Source organism: Dendrobates tinctorius, unplaced genomic scaffold (assembly GCF_039654945.1).
Source record: "Dendrobates tinctorius isolate UK_male_01 unplaced genomic scaffold, ASM3965494v1 ptg000133l, whole genome shotgun sequence".
NCBI classification, from domain to species: domain Eukaryota; kingdom Metazoa; phylum Chordata; class Amphibia; order Anura; family Dendrobatidae; genus Dendrobates; species Dendrobates tinctorius.
In genome coordinates this window covers 45968883-45988911 of record NW_027361801.1, presented here as the reverse complement: position 1 = coordinate 45988911, position 20029 = coordinate 45968883, and the positions used below count along the sequence as shown (strand labels likewise).

The 20029-nt window shown below is 45.9% G+C and overlaps 1 long non-coding RNA gene across 1 annotated transcript in view; it reads right to left on the bottom strand.

Annotated features, from left to right (window-relative positions):
• LOC141048227 (uncharacterized) overlaps positions 1 to 16668 on the bottom strand; it is an 83441-nt gene extending 66773 nt beyond the window's left edge. The window contains exons 1-2 of the long non-coding RNA XR_012220001.1: positions 16345 to 16668; positions 15330 to 15634 (exon numbers count right to left, since the gene is read on the bottom strand). This is a non-coding gene — a long non-coding RNA (uncharacterized lncRNA). The remainder of the gene's footprint in view (positions 1 to 15329; positions 15635 to 16344) is intronic.
• Between the last annotated feature and the right edge of the window lie 3361 nt (positions 16669 to 20029).

Sequence of the window (20029 nt, the reverse complement as noted above, 5' to 3'; positions counted from 1 at the left end):
CATCTTCTCTCACCGACAATATAAGTTTGGGGGCTTTCTATTCCTTTGGGGTCTGCTCTGGGGCAGTTTAGATTTCCCCTCTCTTGCTTTAGGCTTAGTTAGCTCTCCGGCTATGCTGAGGCATCTAGGATCATCCACGGCTACTGCTAGTTGTGTGGATAGGATCAGGGGTCTGCAATCCGCATAGTTACCAACCTCTCTGGTTTTCTGTGGCTTAGCCTGGGCCTGCTCTCCTCCTCGGTGACCGATTCATAACAGAATCTACAGGAGGATACAGCCTAACTATAGACTCTAGGGTACTCTAAAGAAGGAAAGAATTTAAAAAAAAAAAAAGTGTCAGAGTTCTTTTTATATATTTTTTCCTCTTTTTTTTCTGGGGCTGCAGGAGGAGATCTTTTTTTTCTTTCTCTAAATGGAGACTAAGCAATTGTCTGATCGCATTGAGCAGCTTGCTGCTGAAGTGCAGGGAATTTCTGCCTATCATCTGCTGTTGAACCAAAAATCCCTACTCCTGATGTGTTTTCTGGGGATCGGTCTAAATTTTTGAATTTTAAGAATAATTGTAAACTATTTTTTGCTTTGAAACCTAACTCATCGGGGAGCTCTGTGCAGCAGGTTAAAATTGTCATTTCCCTGCTGCACGGTGATCCCCAGGATTGGGCCTTTTCTTTGACACAAGGAGATCCTATTCTGGCTAATGTGGACGTGTTTTTTCAAGCTTTGGGGTTGTTATATGATCAACCTAATGCTATTGATCAAGCTAAGAAAACCTTATTGGCATTGAACCAGGGTCAGGATTATGCAGAGTTATATTGTCAAAAATTCAGAAAGTGGGCGGTCTGTTGTGAACTCATTTTCTGGTTTACCTCAGGCTATTGGTGAGGGTGGTGGAGATGGCTGTGTTGACAGAGGAGTCGTGAGTTCTCCATCCGGGCTCCCTCTGGTGGTGACAGCAAGTAATGAAGCTGATCTAAATTGCAGAGACCTGCCACCTGAAGAGGACGACTGTGAGTGGACATCAGGAGTCTCTGACTGGATTTAAGACAGCCGACTTCCTAATTTTGTGCTGGTGATTTTCTCCTGCCCTGAGGTTCTGGTTTCCAGTTCTGTTCCTGCCTTCTCAAGCTAAGTGTGCTCTGCTATTTTTCACATGAGATTTGGTCTGGTTTACTCAGTTTTTGTGGTCAGCCAGCCCCTGCTGGGGCTGTGCTGAATTTCCATTCTTATGTCTCTGTTTATGCCAGTTTGCTTTTTGTCCCTGATCAGATTGGTCTCTTTTTGCTCTGTCTTCAGAATACACCAGAGTACTGATATAGGGAATTGAAGTCTAGCTACTTCAGGGTTTTTGTTATCAGACAGCGTTGGACATTTTTTGGCAGGGATTTGTGCGTGATTGCAGACAGCATCTTTCCTTTCCTTTCTAGTTAGTGTGGGCCCCATCGTTTGCTCAGCCTATTTTTTTTATCTGTGTTTGTGTTTTCATCTTGTCTCTCCGACAATACATGTTTGGGGGCTGTCTATTGCTTTGGGGTCTGCTCTGGGGCAGTTTAGATTTCCCCTTTTTTTGCTTTAGGCTTATTTAGTTCTCCGGCTGTGACGAGGTATCTAGGATCATCGTAGGTACACTCCACGGCTACTGCTAGCTGTGTGGATAGGATCAGGGGTCTGCAATCCGCTTAGTTACCAACCTCTCTGGTTTTCTGTGGCTTAGCTTGTTCTTGTTTTTCCTCCTCGGTGATTCATTCATAACAGCGGTCCTTACTAAATGGAATGACGATGCCCTGGCAGCTCTCTTTCGGAAGGGTTTGGCAGAAACCGCAAAAGATGTAATGGTGAGATTTCCTGTTCCCTCTGGTCTAGACGACTCTATGTCATTGGCCAATCAAATTGATCAGCGTTTACGTGAACGTAAAACTACGCGAGAGGCATTGCCACCTTTCGAACGAACGTCTGAACCCATGCAATGTGATACAGTTTTGTCTAGGTCGCAACATCAGGCGTTTAGAAGGTGTAATAAGCTGTGTTTTTTCTGTGGAGACGCCTCTCATACTATTTCTGTCTGCCCTAAATGAGAAAAGCGTTTTGCTCACACATTTGCGGTGGGCAGTGTACAGCCTAAGTTCCTTTTGGCAATTACCCTGATCTGCTCCTTGTCTACATTTTCCGCTAAGGCTTTTGTAGATTCAGGAGCAGCTTTGAATCTGATGGATTTGGACTTTGCTAAACGTTGTGGTTTTCCCATGATACCCCTGCGGACTCCTATCCCTTTGAGGGTATTGATGCTACTCTTTTGGCGGAGAATAAACTCCAGTTTTGGACCCAGGTGATAATGCGGGTCGCCCCGGACCACCATGAAAATTCTAAATTTTTGGTGTTGCACAATTTGCATGATACTATTGTTCTGGGTTTTCCTTGGTTGCAAACTCATAATCCTGTTTTGGATTGGAAATCTGTGTCTGTTGTGAGTTGGGGTTGTCAATGTGTTCTTAGTGACACTCCTGTTTTCTCCACCTCTCCCCAGTCTCATGATTTTCCTGACTATCTGGCTGATTTTTCTGATGTATTTAGTGAGAGTAAGTCTGTGTCTTTGCCTCCTCACAGTAGTTATGACTGTGCAATTGAGTTAATGCCCGGGTGTAAATTTTCCAAGGGTCGGCTTTTCAACTTATCGGTACCTGAACATGATGCTATGCGATCTTATATCAAGGAGTCATTGGAGAAGGGTCATATTAGACCATCCTCTTCACCTTTAGGTGCTGGGTTTTTTTTATGGCCAAGAAAGATGGTTCATTAAGGCTATGTATTGACTATTGCTCCCTTAACAAAATCATTGTTAAATATCAGTACCAGTTACCCCTGATTTCTGATTTATTTTCCAGAGTTAAAAGTGCCTGTTGGTTACCCAAGCTTGACCTCAGGGGGACATATCTTATTCGCATCAAGCACGGGGATTAATGGAAGACGGCGTTTAATACTCCGGAGGGACATTTTGAGTACCTTGTGATGCCTATTGGGCTCACTAATGCCCCTTCTGTCTTCCAATCTTTTATGAACGATATTTTCAGGGACTTTGTGGTTACGGTTTTGATCATTTATCTGGATGATATTTTGATCTTTTCCAGTGATTGGGATTCTCATGTGGAACATGTCCAGACTGTGTTCCGGATTTTGAGGGGAAATTCTCTGTATGTTAAGGGATCGAAGTGCCTCTTTGGTGTACAGAGGATTTCATTTTTGGGATTCATTTTGTCCCAATCTGCTATTGAAATGGCCCGGGCCAAGATACAAGCCATTTATGATTGGGTTCAGCCCACTTCTCTGATGGCTCTCCAGAAGTTTTTGGGTTTTGCTAATTTCTACTGTAAATTTATAAGTAATTTTTCTGGCATTGTTAAACCACTGACTGATTTGACCAAAAAGGGCGCTGATGTGGTGAATTGGTCTCCAGAGGCAGTCTCGGCATCTCAGGAGCTTAAGCGGAGATTCACTTCTGCTCCGGTTCTATGGCAACCTGATGTCTCACTCTCATTTCAGGTGGAGGTAGATGCTTCTGAGATTGGTGCAGGAGCCATTTTGTCCCAAAAAGATCTGGTGACTTCTAAGATGAATCCCCGTGCCTTCTTTTCTCAAAAATTCTCCCCATCTGAATGTAACTATGACGTGGGAAATCGGGAATTGTTGGCCATGAAATGGGCATTTGAAGAGTGGAGACATTGGTTGGAGGGAGCTAGACATCAAGTTGTGGTCCTCACCGACCACAAGAATTTGATTTATCTTGAATCAGCCAAACACTTGAATCCTAGACAGGCTAGGTGGGCCTTGTTTTTCACGCATTTTAATTTTGTGGTCTCTTTTCTTCCGGGCACTAAGAAAGTTAAGGCGGACGCCCTTTCTAGGAGTTTATTTGCCGATTCTCTTGATGTGACCGAGCCTACTACCATTCTAAATGAGGGTGTAGTTCTTTCCGCCATCTCACTTGATTTGAGACGTGCCCTGGAGGAATTTCAGGAGCACAAACCTGAACGTTGCCCTATGGGAAAATTGTATGTCCCTGACCAGTGAAGGAAAAGAGTTATGTCTGAAATTCATTGCTCCGCATTGGCTGGTCATCCAGGTATTTTTGGTACCAGAGATTTGGTGAGTCAGTCTTTTTGGTGGCCTGCCTTATCTCGTGATGTCAGGAATTTTGTGCAGTCCTGTGGGACTTGTTCTCGGTCCAAGCCTTGTTCTCATTCTAGTGGGTTGTTGATGCCCCTGCCGGTGCCCAGGAGGCCATGGACCCATATCTCAATGTATTTTATTTCTGATCTTCCAGTCTCTCAGAGAATGACTGTTATCTGGGTGATTTGTGATAGATTTTCTAAGATGGTCCATCTTGTACCACTCCCAAAGTTGCCATCTTCTTCTGAGTTGGTGCCCTTGTTTTTACAACAGGTGGTTTGGTTGCACGCGATTCCTGAGAACATTGTGTCGGACAGAGGAGTCCAGTTTGTTTCCAGACTTTGGAGAGCTTTTTGTTCCAAACAGGGAATTCAGTTATTTTTCTCCTCTGCATTTCATCCTCAGACCAATGGGCAGACTGAGAGAACCAACCAGACTTTGGAGTCCTAATTGAGATGTTTCATATCTGCTGATCAGGATGACTGGGTCTCATTTTTGCCCTTGGCTGAATTCGTGCTAAACAATAGAGCAAGTTCTGCCACTTTGATGTGGCCCTTTTTCTGTAACTTTGGGTTTCATCCTCGATTTTCTTCAGGGCAGGTGGAATCTTTGGCCTGCCCAAGTGTGGACTCTGTGGTAGAGAGAATGCAGCAGATTTGGGACCAAGTGGTGGATAAGTTGTCCCACTCTCAGGAAAAAGCCCAACGGTTTTCCAACCGGCATACGACCATTGGTGCCCGGTTTGAAGTGGGTGATATGGTTTGTTTGTCTTCAAAGAATATTCCTATGAAGGTTGCATCTCCAAAATTCAAGCCAAGATTCATTGGACCTTATAAGATTTTGGAGATCCTTAAACCCGTTTCTTTCCGATTGGCTCTTCCAGTTACGTTTAAGATCCATAAAGTGTTTCATAAATCTTAGTTGAAGAGGTTTGTGGAGCCAGTAGTTCCTATGGTGGCGCCTCCTGACCCTGTATTGGTTAAAGGCAATTTGGAGTATGAGGTAGAGAAAATATTGGATTCTCGTTTGGCTAGACGGAGACTCCAGTACTTGGTCAAATGGAAGGGTTATGGCCAGGAGGATAATTCTTGGGTCTCTGCTTCTGACATTCATACATTTCACCGGGCCCATCCTGAACGGCCTGGTGGCGTGGATGAGGGTTCAGTGACCTCTCCTCAAGGAGGGTGTACTGTTGTGAATTCACTTTTTGGCCTCCCTCTGGTTATTACTGAAGGTAGTGGAGCTGGTCAGATTGACAGAGGGGTTGCGAGTTCTCTTTCTGGGCTCCCTCTGGTGGTTACTGGAGGTAATGGAGCTGATCTGATTGACAGAGGCTTGCCATCTGATAATGAGGATGACGATTGGAGATCTGGGGTTACAGATTGGGATTTAAGACAGCCGACTCCCTCTATCCCTACTGGTGATTTTCTTCCTGTGCCTCCTGAGGTCTGATGTCTCCAGCTCTGTCCCTGCATGTTCAGCTAAGTGGTTCATTTGCTATTCTGTTTTGGATTTGATCTGGTTTTGTCTATCTCTGCTTTGTGCGAGTCAGCCAGCTCCGGCTGGGGCTGTGCTGAATCACCGCCCATATGTTACTGTTTGTGCCAGTTTGTTTTGTCCCCTGTTAGATTGGTATATTCTGAAAGCAGAGCAGAAAGAGACCAGAGTGCTGATATAGTGGGGGCAAAGTCGTGCGACTTCATTGTTTTTTGTGCATCAGACGTGTTGGACTTTTTGCAGGGTTTTTTGCATGATTGCAGACAGTGTCTTTCCTTTCCTGTCTAGTCAGTGTGGGCCCCATCATTTGCTCTGTCTATTTTCCTGCCTGCGTTTGTCTCACCGACAATATATGTTTGGGGGCTATCTATTCCTTTGAGGTCTGCACTGGGGCAGTTTAGATTTCTCACCAAACCCTGACTAATGCACTGGCAGGATACAGCAAAGCCCCAGTGATAAAGGCTGGGGCAGCACAGGTGCATTCCACTGATAAAGACAGCCAGTTAACCCATCAGGGTCTGGCTGCCTAGTGGGAAATGCACACTAATAAGGCTTGCATAAGACATAAGTCACACTGATAAGTGTGATGCATAGTGTCTGAGCAGCCTATCAATGACGCCAAAATAGGCGGGCCGCTCAGCACTGTATACATGCATCACACCAAATACCAAGCCAACATGAAGGGCTAAGCTGCATCCTGTAGAAATGATAAAAAGTGCAAAAAGATAAATGATAAAAAATATGGGGTATTGGTTACTATTTTGGCCAAAGCAGATAAGCTCACAACCCATCGTCAAGGGTCCCCAGATATTGTGAGTCCCTAACACTGAAGCTAAATGGCGAACACAAGAAAAAATAAATTTTCCAAAAATTTACCATTTCCCACTAGGCAGCCAGACCCTGATGGGTTAACTGGCTGTCTTTATCAGTGGAATGCACCTGTGCTGCCCCAGCCTTTATCACTGGGGCTTTGCTGTATCCTGCCAGTGCATTAGTCAGGGTTTGGTGAGTTGCCTAACAATTTGTTCGTTTTTTGTAAATTTTTGGAAAATTTATTTTTTCTTGTGTTCGCCATTTAGCTTCAGTGTTAGGGACTCACAATATCTGGGGACCCTTGACGATGGGTTGTGAGCTTATCTGCTTTGGCCAAAATAGTAACCAATACCCCATATTTTTTATCATTTATCTTTTTGCACTTTTTATCATTTCTACAGGATGCAGCTTAGCCCTTCATGTTGGCTTGGTATTTGGTGTGATGCATGTATACAGTGCTGAGCGGCCCGCCTATTTTGGCGTCATTGATAGGCTGCTCAGACACTATGCATCACACTTATCAGTGTGACTTATGTCTTATGCAAGCCTTATTAGTGTGCATTTCCCACTAGGCAGCCAGACCCTGATGGGTTAACTGGCTGTCTTTATCAGTGGAATGCACCTGTGCTGCCCCAGCCTTTATCACTGGGGCTTTGCTGTATCCTGCCAGTGCATTAGTCAGGGTTTGGTGAGTTGCCTAACAATTTGTTCGTTTTTTGTAAATTTTTGGAAAATTTATTTTTTCTTGTGTTCGCAGTTTAGATTTCCCCTTTCTTGCTTTAGGCTTAGTTAGCTCTCCGGCTGTGCCGAGGTGTCTAGGATCATTGTAGGTATGGTCCATGGCTACTGCTAGTTGTGTGATCAGGGGTCTGCAATATGCTTAGTTACCAAACTCTCTGGTTTTCTGTGGCTTAGCCTGGGCCTGCTCTCTTCCTCGGTGACCCATTCATAACAGCCAAACAGGATAGGTTGCTATTGAAAATGTGGATTACGCGAGGGTCTTGGCACAGACAGTCAGATGTGAAGTGTGCCATGTGTGCCAAGCTGCAAAGAGGCAAATGTTCTGTGACCCCTGAAGGAGGAACAATACCCATCCTCTCCTCACACTGACTCTCCTCCTCCACCTCCTCCTCTCCAGCCCACCCATGCTGAATAGACATGAAGCTGGGGTTGAGATTCCCCTCTGTTGCATGAGGTGTCCCCTCAGTACCACTGAAAAAGAAGTCCTCTCCCTCTCATTTTCATCATCATCTTCATCCCCCAATGTTACCTGATGATATTGGCTGGGCTGGGTAGGATCACCCATTGTGAAATCTAGCTCCATACCCAGCTGCTGGGCACGCAAAGATTACATTTTTTGATTCTGCAGTGATTTTTTTCAGCAGACATAGTATAGGGATGGTTACTCTGATAATAGCCTGATCACCGATCACAAGATTGGCGCAGTACTCAAAGTTATCAAGCACCTCACAAATATAAGCGATCCACACCCACTCGACAGTTGTTATGTGTCTTGGCTGAGTCTCAGTGTGACGGGCATGTTTAAGCTGGTATTCAGCAAGTGCCCGATGCTGCTCACTTACCCTTGCCAACATATGATATGTTGAGTTCCACGTATTGGCAGGTCGCAATTGAGTCTGTGGTTTGGCAAATTAAATTGCTTTTGAAGTGTTGCAAGACCGGCAACAGCGGTTGAGGAGTGGCAGGCATGGGCGCAAATACGGCGCACCTTCTCAAGTAGGTACGACAAGTCAGGGTATGTTTTTAGAAATTTCTGCACCACTAGGTTCAACACGTGAGCCATGCATGGCACGTGTACCAGCTTCCCGAGCTTTAAAGCCGCTACCAGGTTACGCCCATTGTCGCAGACAACCAGGCCAGGTTGGAGTTGCAGTGGGGAGAGCCACTGATCGGTCTGTTGTTTTATTCCTTGCCACAGCTCTGCTGTAGTGTGTGGTGTTTCACCTAAGCAGATCAGCTTCAGCAGAGCGTTTTGCCACTTTGCCGATGCGCTGCTGCACAGCTCCCAACTTGGGAGTGATGTGGAGGGTAATTCAGCATAGGATGACGAGGCGGAGGAGGAGGAAGAGGGGAGACTGGACGTATATGATGAGGTGGAAACCCTGATTGAGATTGGGCCCACTGTTCGTGGTGTGGGTAGGATATGTGTTGATGGTCAAGTTTGAGACTTTGTCCCACCCTCCACCAGGTTGAGCCAGTGTGCCGTTACAGAGATATATCGTACCTGGCCACAAGTACTTGTCCACGTGTCTGTTGTAAGGTGGATCTTCCCGCTTACGGCGTTGGTGAGAGCACGCTTTAGATTGTTTAACATGTGCTGGTGTAACACGGGGATGGCACACCGGGAAAAATAGTGTCGGCTGGGAACCGAGTATTGTGGGGCAGCCACAGCCAAAAGATTACAGAAAGACTGTGTCCCTACAAGCCTAAACGGCAACATCTTCACGGCTAGCAACTTGGCAATGTGTGCGTTCAGTATTTGTGCTTGTGAGTGCGTAACTTGGTATTTCCTTGGACAAACAAGTGGATGAGCTTGTTGTGGCCTGTGTCGGTGCAACCGCAGCTTGTGAGCAAGTGGTATGATGATCACCTGCTTCCTGCCCAGTAGATTGGAAAGGACGTATTACAGGCGACATGGCAGAGGTTTGACCTGCAGTCGCAGACACTGATTTGGTACCCTGTTGTTCAGCCCACTGACTAGGGTGCTTGGCTGCCATGTGTTTCTGCATACTGGTGGTGCTTTGGTTGCCTTTGCCCTGGCCTCTGCTCAGCTTCCTATGGCAGATGCTACAGATGAGAACATTTGGTTCAGAAGGACTATCGGAAAAAAATTTCCAGACAGCGACTGAACGCACCCTTGCCTTGACTTGGGGCACAGAGGGATTGCTTTTGGCAACAGTTGACACACTTCACACTCTGCTCAAACAAGTAGCCCTTGGTGCCTTTGTTGGTGCTACGTATCCACCTTCATCCTCTGTGCTGCTGTGCTGGCTCTGCGTGCCAATGGTCCAGGTCGGATCGGTGGTCTCATCATCGACCACCTCGTCGTCCATGTCATCCTCCTTCCTTGTTGATATTGGTAACTGGCCAGATGGCAACTGTGTGTCATCACCATCAGCCTCCACCTCTTCACCCGGTATATCACTTGGATGAAAGTGGCTTTCTTCTGGCCGTGGGGTTTCAAATATTTGGCCTTCATCCTCAAACGATACCCCCTCACATTCCTCTTCAATGTTGCGCAGTGAGAGGCCAGAGGCAATGCAAGGAAATGGATCAAACAGATCCTCGGAGTGACCAAGGTTGGGGTCAAATGTTTCCTGTGACTCCTGACGGGGTGATGAACAAGGAACAGGTTGAGAATAGGATGACCCAGCATTATCTGTATGGACAGTATACTGTTTTGTCATGGACGATTGGGTGCTGCTAGAACATTTCGTTGAGGCCTTATCAGCCATCCAAGACAGTATCTGCTATTGTTCTTCTGGCTTCCAGACCCGTTTATGTTCCAGACCGGGAAATTTGGCCAGGAACCTGGATGCATCAACCTTCTTCGGTCTCCCAGACTCTGTGCCTTGTTGGGCACCAACAACCCCACGTCCACGTCCCTTCACAACAGCCTTTTTAGGAATTTTGGATTTTTTTGCCATAGTTGCAGATGTTCAGATGCAGATACTGGGGAACAAGGAGCAGTTAGTGCTTTGTGGAAGGTAGCATTACAGCCTAGTACTGCTTTGTGTTTTACTAACAGCACCGCAGCAGCACAAAAAAATTGCCCTGAGGTTTAAGGTGAGATTATGCACCCCAGTCACCACACAATACAGCAGTGCTGGCTGTGTGTCAGTTGTGCTGTACCATGCGTGCGTCCTATTCGCTGTGAACACAGCACCGCAACAGCACAAAAAAAATTGCCCTGAGGTTTAAAGTGAGATTACGCACCCCAGACACAACACAAGACAGCGGTGCTGGCCGTGTGTCAGTTGTGCTGTACCATGCGTGCGTCCTATTCGCTGTGAACACAGCACCGCAACAGCACAAAAAAAATTGCCCTGAGGTTTAAAGTGAGATTACGCACCCCAGACACAACACAAGACAGCGGTGCTGGCTGCGTGTCAGTTGTGCAGTACAGTGCGTACGTCCTATTCGCTGTGAACACAGCACCGCAACAGCACAAAAAAATTGCCCTGAGGTTTAAGGTGAGATTACACACCACAGTCACCACACAAGACAGCGGTGCTGGCTGCGTGTCTGTTGTGCAGTACAGTGCGTGCGTCCTATTCGCTGTGAACACAGCAGCGCAACAGCACAAAAAAATTGCCCTGAGGTTTAAGGTGAGATTACACACCACAGTCACCACACAAGACAGCGGTGCTGGCTGCGTGTCAGTTGTGCAGTACAGTGCGTACGTCCTATTCGCTGTGAACACAGCAGCGCAACAGCACAAAAAAATTGCCCTGAGGTTTAAGGTGAGATTACACACCACAGTCACCACACAAGACAGCGGTGCTGGCTGCGTGTCTGTTGTGCAGTACAGTGCGTGCGTCCTATTCGCTGTGAACACAGCAGCGCAACAGCACAAAAAAATTGCCCTGAGGTTTAAGGTGAGATTACACACCACAGTCACCACACAAGACAGCGGTGCTGGCTGCGTGTCAGTTGTGCAGTACAGTGCGTACGTCCTATTCGCTGTGAACACAGCAGCGCAACAGCACAAAAAAATTGCCCTGAGGTTTAAGGTGAGATTACACACCACAGTCACCACACAAGACAGCGGTGCTGGCTGCGTGTCTGTTGTGCAGTACAGTGCGTGCGTCCTATTCGCTGTGAACACAGCAGCGCAACAGCACAAAAAAATTGCCCTGAGGTTTAAGGTGAGATTACACACCACAGTCACCACACAAGACAGCGGTGCTGGCTGCGTGTCTGTTGTGCAGTACAGTGCGTGCGTCCTATTCGCTGTGAACACAGCAGCGCAACAGCACAAAAAAATTGCCCTGAGGTTTAAGGTGAGATTACACACCACAGTCACCACACAAGACAGCGGTGCTGGCTGCTTGTCAGTTGTGCAGTACAGTGCGTGCGTCCTATTCGCTGTGAACACAGCAGCGCAACAGCACAAAAAAATTGCCCTGAGGTTTAAGGTGAGATTACACACCACAGTCACCACACAAGACAGCGGTGCTGGCTGCGTGTCTGTTGTGCAGTACAGTGCGTGCGTCCTATTCGCTGTGAACACAGCAGCGCAACAGCACAAAAAAATTGCCCTGAGGTTTAAGGTGAGATTACACACCACAGTCACCACACAAGACAGCGGTGCTGGCTGCTTGTCAGTTGTGCAGTACAGTGCGTGCGTCCTATTCGCTGTGAACACAGCAGTGCAACAGCACAAAAAAATTGCCCTGAGGTTTAAGGTGAGATTACACACCACAGACACAACACAAGACAGCGGTGCTGGCTGCGTGTCTGTTGTGCAGTACAGTGCGTGCGTCCTATTCGCTGTGAACACAGCAGCGCAACAGCACAAAAAAATTGCCCTGAGGTTTAAGGTGAGATTACACACCACAGTCACCACACAAGACAGCGGTGCTGGCTGCGTGTCAGTTGTGCAGTACAGTGCGTACGTCCTATTCGCTGTGAACACAGCAGCGCAACAGCACAAAAAAATTGCCCTGAGGTTTAAGGTGAGATTACACACCACAGTCACCACACAAGACAGCGGTGCTGGCTGCGTGTCTGTTGTGCAGTACAGTGCGTGCGTCCTATTCGCTGTGAACACAGCAGCGCAACAGCACAAAAAAATTGCCCTGAGGTTTAAGGTGAGATTACACACCACAGTCACCACACAAGACAGCGGTGCTGGCTGCGTGTCAGTTGTGCAGTACAGTGCGTACGTCCTATTCGCTGTGAACACAGCACCGCAACAGCACAAAAAAATTGCCCTGAGGTTTAAGGTGAGATTACACACCACAGTCACCACACAAGACAGCGGTGCTGGCTGCGTGTCAGTTGTGCAGTACAGTGCGTACGTCCTATTCGCTGTGAACACAGCAGCGCAACAGCACAAAAAAATTGCCCTGAGGTTTAAGGTGAGATTACACACCACAGTCACCACACAAGACAGCGGTGCTGGCTGCGTGTCTGTTGTGCAGTACAGTGCGTGCGTCCTATTCGCTGTGAACACAGCAGCGCAACAGCACAAAAAAATTGCCCTGAGGTTTAAGGCGAGATTACACACCACAGTCACCACATAAGACAGCGGCGCTGGCTGCGTGTCAGTTGTGCAGTGCCGTGCGTGCGTCCTATTCACTGTGAACACAGAAAAGCAACAGCACAAAAAAACTGCCCTAAGGTTTAAGGTGAGATTATGCACCCCAGTCACCACACAAGACAGCGGTGCTGGCTGCTTGTCAGTTGTGCAGTACCGTGCCTACGTCACTGTGAACACAGCAACAGCACAAAAAAACTGCCTGCAGGGGTTAATGAGACACCAAAAATAGCTGGGAAAACTGTCACTACTCAGTCCCTGACCTTATACTTTCAGCTCTGAAAAGAGCTTTTGGGTTTTACAGAGAATTTCTGGATGATTTACACAAGCAAAACACAACTCTCATTATTAGCTGCTCACACTTTCCCTACACTAGCTGTGTTCTGCATGCAATGTGCAGAAAATGGTGGCGGCAGGGCTTAGATAAAGCCAGGCTATGAAGACTCATAGGCTATGATGCTGGGTAGCAAGCCAATCATAGTAATACTACCCACAACCAAAGAAGGCTGCGGCATTACTGTGATTGGCTACTGCTGGGCGGGAGATCCGAGTAATGCGAGGCGAGTAGTGAAATACTCGCTATGTTTCGAGTACCGCGAGTACCGCATTATTCGCCGAGTACCGAATACCCACGAGTATGCTCGCTCATACCTAAATGTGAGGGCTTATTTTTGTGGAACGAGTTGTACTTTTGGACAACACCATTGGTTTTACCATGTCGTGTACTAGAAAGTGTGGTGAAATTGCAAAAAAAGTGCAATCCCCACTTGTTTTTTGCTTGGCTTTTTTGCTAGGATCCCTAAATGCTAAAACTGACCTGCCATTAAGATTTTCCAGGTCACTACGAGTTTGTAGACACCAGACATGTATAGGTTCTTTTTTAGTCTAAGTGGTAAAAAAATTCCATAGTTTATAAAAAAAAGGTTGCCATTTTCCGAGACCCGTAGAGTCACCATTTTTCGGGATCTGGGGCCGGTTGAGGGCTTATTTTTTGCACGCCGACCAGACATTTTTAATTATACCATTTTGTTGCAACACTTCTGCAAGCCTTAAGAGGGATTTACCTGTACACGGATTTGTAATGGGTGAGATACCTACTGTAACAATTACATCGGCACAAGATGCAGTGTTAGATGTTTACATGGCGAGAAAGAAACAGACAATCACATAATCCTGGCACTGAGCAGTGACTGCACCCAGCAAGGAAAAAGATTGAAATATAAACATTCCTAGAAAATGATAAGGTGAGGAGAAAAAAAAAACAAAAAAAACCCCACACCGATAGATCAGTGGTGGCAAAACTATAGGATAAACGCCAGAGGGGGATCTCAAAACCCTCTGGGCACACACCACATCTACCTCTACCCAGAATCCAGGATCATAATAAATACAGAAGAGAGGCCCATGTGGGAGGGGGGGAACCAACAGACACCAATAGCACCTGGATGTTGGTCTGCAATACCTGCTGCCGGCCAGAGGCTACTAGTGGCATCAAGTGCTGCCTGTACAGGTACAACAGTCAGGTATAGAGGACATAGCACAGCATGGGAACCAGTAGAGTCAATTGTTTCTTTTTAAGTGTGTTGGAGAAGAACAGAAAGAGCAGCATGGGGGTGGGGAAAAACATCAGTATTTGGGTAATATTGCCATGTTGGCAGTGATACATGACTAGGACAATTAACACACTTTTGTGCAACCCATATTGGAGCTTAGATTAGCATAGGACAGGATTGCCAAGAGGATTCAAACCCCAAACTGGTGATTCTCCACAGCCCTGGGCCCAGCTGCTGTACACAGGCTTGTTGGCACACAGTGCATGTACCCTAAGTGCCCCATAAATTCTCACCCTCATCAAGTTGACATAAATATATTTTGTACATTATGTTATATATATGTTTTCTCCATACACACACCACACACGAGAGACCAGCACCAGTGTGCTATTCATGGGCTTAAAGCCAACTTTTGCCAGGACTTGATCATGATTCCAGGGGGCAGTAGTGATGTGCTGACATGCAGTGGGCAGCATCCCCCCCGGCACAGAATTTTATAGTAGATTGTTGATGTGGGCACAGCAGCCGGTAACTGCACACGTTACTACAGCTGCCACACAACACCCAGGACAGGCTGCAGCAGATCCTTACCACTGGCCGATCACCTGTTCCGTCCTCCGCTCTTGCCATACAGTGCTCTGCCCGTATTCCAACTCACAGGTTCCTATAAAGCAAAGGACTTCTAAGGAACATTACACCACACAGATATCCTCTTTGCTTCCCAATACCAATTATTGTGTGTGAGTGGTGATAAATGGTATCATGAACTATAAACAAGTGCCGTCTCCTATGAAATGTGTGGTCACTTAAGGAGCACAAGGGAAAGGTGAGTAGTGGGCGCAGACCCCAACCTCAACCTACGTAACAGTCTGCAAAGGTTTAGAGCTGTAATACCATCATAAATTACTGCAAAATTTAGATTAAATTGCTCACTGGAGTTGAACAATCTCACATACCAGCTATACTGTACAGAGATGCCATGCATGCAGAAAGGTGCATATAACATAGCTATTATATCTTACCTGGTAAGAAGGAGCCTCAAAGCCTTTGATCTGGGTGTGCAGGTCTTAAGCAGCATGGAAAGCACTCAGCCACTCACACTTAAGCAGCGGGAGCTGAAGGAACTGTGGACACGCCTCTCTCCGGTGACCGCATTCAATCCATCTTCCCCCATGTAACTGGAGGACCTGTGGTGACTATTTCCTGTGAGTCACATGGTTGGGTCCTTCTCCTTCACTATTGCTAGATGGGTGGATGGGCCGCTAAGCAATCCGGGCCCCCTCGCAGCTGCGACCACTGTAGCTACGCCCCTGCAGAGGATATAAAGCTAGAGAGGGGAAAGTAAGAATTTGGATCTCATTTGAGTTTGTCATCAATTTTATACTGCTGCTTTGATTGGAAGTGCTCAAAAGAGGAAAAGAGCTTTTCAGTTTGTTGCATTTTAAGGCAAGGTTACGTTAGCTATGAAATGGAAATGGAAAGAGACCTGGATTATGGAATGGAAGAGTTTGTGTAAAACAGTTATAAAATATGGGAGGATGTAGTTTTGTTCCTGAGAAATAAAATAATAAAATTGGGAATTTTTTTAAAACGTTGTTGATTGCATTAAAATTTGATTACGAGGATAAATCAATGGTTAATTCAACAGTGTTTTTATCCTACAATAATGTCCCCCATCCTGTAGTAATGTCCCCCATCAAGTAATGTCCTCATTCCTGGACCCCTTCTTGCAATAATTTCTTCCGTCTTGGCCCTTATCCTGTAATAATGTCCCATGTCTTGGTCACCATCCTATAATAATCTCCCCATCCTGCCAACATTCTGCAATAATGTATCCAGTATTGCCCCCAAGCTGTAATAATGTCCCCCATATGGACCCTATCCTGTAAAAATGTACCCCATTCTGGTACCTATCTGATAATAATGTTCCCTGTCCTGGCCCCCTTGTAGTAAAGTCCACCATCCTGATCTCTTTATGTAGCAACATCCCCCATCCTGTCAATATTATTGAAAAATAAATTAAACAATTATTGTTACCTCAGCCCACTCTCTCAGCGATCGGTATCTCTTCCTGCTCCATCCTGGTGCAAGGTGTCATGTGGCTCATGACAGATCTCAGGTGTCACCCACAAATCGCTGGCAGTCATGTATCGACATTTTGGAGAAAGTACCACACATTTAGCCATTTAGAAAACAGTACTGACGTTGGTGGGCTCCCTGACTCCATAGGCCTCGTCTTGGTCGCAACCTCTGTGATTGTGACTGTTTCTCCTCTGGTAATGAGTTTGCATTCAATATTTATTTTGAACACTTGGGTAGAAATATTCATGCGGTCATTCTTAATTCAGACAGAAATTATGCTGTTTGGTCCCAAATCTTCTCAAACAAATCTCTGAGGCCTTCACAGAACATCTGTAGCCATACTGACAATAAATTACACACAGGTGGTCTAAATTTACTAATTATTTGACTTCTGGAGGCAATAGGTCACTCAGTATTTTATTTAGGGGTATCGATCTACAGGGGGCTGTATACAGGGGGCTGAATACAAAAATACAAGTCACAATTTTCAGATTAATGTTTTTTAAACAATGTATCATTTCCTTAAGGCTTTGTGCATGCGTTGCGGAATTGCCGCGGAAATTTCCGCGGGAATTCCGGAATTCCATTCCGCGGTAAATATGTGAGAAAACCACATTTTAATTCCCGCCTATTTCCCGTAGAAAAACTAGCGATTTGCAAGCGTAATTAGCATGCAGAATGCTAGCGTTTTCCAAGCAATCTGTAGCGTCCCTTGGAAAACTGATTGACAGGTTGGTCACACTCGTCAAACATAGTGTTTGACAAGTGTGATCAACTTCTTACTATTGAGGCTGCCTATGCGGCATCAGTAGTAAAAAGATCTAATGCTAAAAATAAAAAAAAATAAAAAATGGTGTTTTTCTCACCTTCCGGCGTCCCGCGCAGCGTTCACGATCATCGCGATGCTCCCGGCAGGTCCCGTTCCCAGTGATGCATTGCGACAATGACATTTGATGATGTCGCGGTATCGCGAGACTGTGACGTCAAAGGTCATTGTCGCAATGTATCATTGGGAACAGGACCTGCCGGGGAGCATCGCTGAGGCCTGGTGACGCTGCGAGGGACATCGGAAGGTGAGAATATAATGTTTATTTATCTTAATTCTATTTTTTACAGGGATATGGTACCCAGAGCCTGGAGGAGAATCTCCTCTCCTCCAGACCGTGGGTACCATCTGCAAATGTTCTGCTTACTTTTCGCATGATGTGCACAGCCACATGTGGAAAGTATGCAGAACAATGCAATCCTATGTGTGCGGATTTTCCCGCAATTCCGCACAAAGAATGAGCATGCTGCGTATTTTTCCGTGATGCAATTCCGCCGCGGAAGAATCCGCAGCATTAGCACAGCATGTGCGGAATGCCATAGGATTGCATGGGATGCTCTTTTTTTGCGTTTTCGTGGCAAAATTGCGCGTTTAAAATTGCCTCAAAAACGCAAAAAAAAACGCTACGTGTGAACAGAGCCTTACCCTTCACAAATACTTAAATAATACATAACATCCCAATAAAATACATACAGAGATTAAGCAGATCAGACAAATTTTGAATTGGACTGTTTGAATGTTTTTTTTTCAGAGAAATTCAATTAGCAAAGAAGCTATTCTCCTTGAATAAAAAATAATCCTTATGTTATGGTTGGCGGATTGCACTAAATTAAAATAAATTATGAAGTGCAATCACAACTCGGGGTCCATCGTGCAGAGATGTTAAACTGCTGCTAGTGTGAACAATGGCTGTGCACATGGCAAGCGGATGCTCATACACACCACTCAGTATGAACAAAAAGCAGAGTTCCAAGATTTGTTTCTTCACAGAGAGGAAAAGCACAGATGAGTACTAAGTGCTAAGTCCTGTTATCTGTCACAAGAAAAAGCATATGGACTGAACTCGCAATGCAACAGAACCGTGTCAGTAGCACACAGGTCTAAGGCCGGGGTCACACTAACCGACGCAAAATACGGTCAGTATTTTACATGCGTAATACGGATGACAGACCCCTAAATAGTGCTCCGTATGTCATCCGTAATCAAGGTGTGGTCGCGTATTTTGCCATGTAAGCATCCGTATGTAAACCGTATGGCATCCGTATGGCGAGATTTTCTCGCAGGCTTGCAAAATGGACATATAATGGAGCCCTATGACAGGTTTTATAACACAAACCAAAGAATAGATATAGACACATAGAATGCATACAGTTGTGGCCAAAAGTATTGACACCCCTGCAATTTTGTCAGATAATACTCAGTTTCTTCCTGAAAATTATTGCAAACACAAAAGAAATGAAAGAATAGATATAGACACATAGAATGCGTGTATATATATATATATATATTTATATATATGTATTCTATGTGTCTATATCTATTCTTTCGTTTCTTTATTAAACCTGTCAGGGTGAGTTTACTGTATAGCGCATTGAATTGCCGGCTTTGCTAAAAGACACCGGGTGCGTATTTCTCGCATGTCACATGTGTGGTCCGTGTGTAATCCGTATTTTTTGCGCACCCATAGACTTGCATTGGCGTACTACGGCCGTAGTACGCTGACAATCGCAGCATGCTGCGATTGGCACGGAGCGTAGAATACGGATGAGAAATATACGGCTGATGCGAGGGACCCCATAGAGAATCATTGGTCCGTGTCTAATGCGTGCTTTTAACGCCTCTCACTCGGCCGTATTCCAAGCCAGTGTGACCCCGGCCTAAGGGGTAAGGTTTCTCCTTGTGGAGAGTGACATGCCAGCTCTGGCTTGTCAAGGTAAGGAGGCTTATTCGCTGTGCAATGCTCCTCTGGGAAAATAATATGCAAATTGCCTCTTCAGAGAAAAAGAGGACTTGAACTCTATAGCGCCACCTGTTGGTACTAGTGATCCTACAAGTCACAATCAACCCTTTAACGAGTCTTGTAATATGACTTAGGATAAAAGCCAAATCATAATCTCAATTTGCAGACACGGTGTTTCGAGCTATTGGCTCTTGTCAGTGCAAAGTAAGAGAACTGATTTGGCTAGGTGAGAGGCTCTGGACTGAGGTCTAAGGGCTAAGAGTAGCACACAGTAACAAAATAGGTGCTGAGTATGGAGCCCTAACTATGGGTTGGACATACTCTGCAAACTTCAGATGCTATGCCAAGCGCCAATGCTAATTGCCCCGACTGACGCTAGCTGCCTACCTTCAAGTTCAGTCCCAGACTAAATGGAGGAATAGCACATGTAGGCAGAGTGTTATAGTATACACACACACAATCTCAAATGATATTAGCACCCCTGAGAGCCTTTTATACATTAGGCTGGAATCACACATAGCGACTCACCAGCGATCCTGACAACGATATCAATGTGTCAGGATCATTGGTGAATCGCTATGTGATCGCTGGTGAGCTGTCAAACAGACAGCTTCACCAGCGATCAGCACAGCGACGCTGAGCACCTGGTGTCGCTGTGCACGTTAGTAACAAGCGCGCTGATGCAGGAAGCTGGTAACTAGCGTACACATCGGGTATTCAAGGGACGTGCATCCCTAGATACCCGATGTGTACGTTAGTTACCAGCTCCCTGCATCAGCGCGCTGGTAACTAACGTACACATCGGGTATCTAAGGGACGCACGTCCCTTGGATACCCGATGTGTACATTAGTTA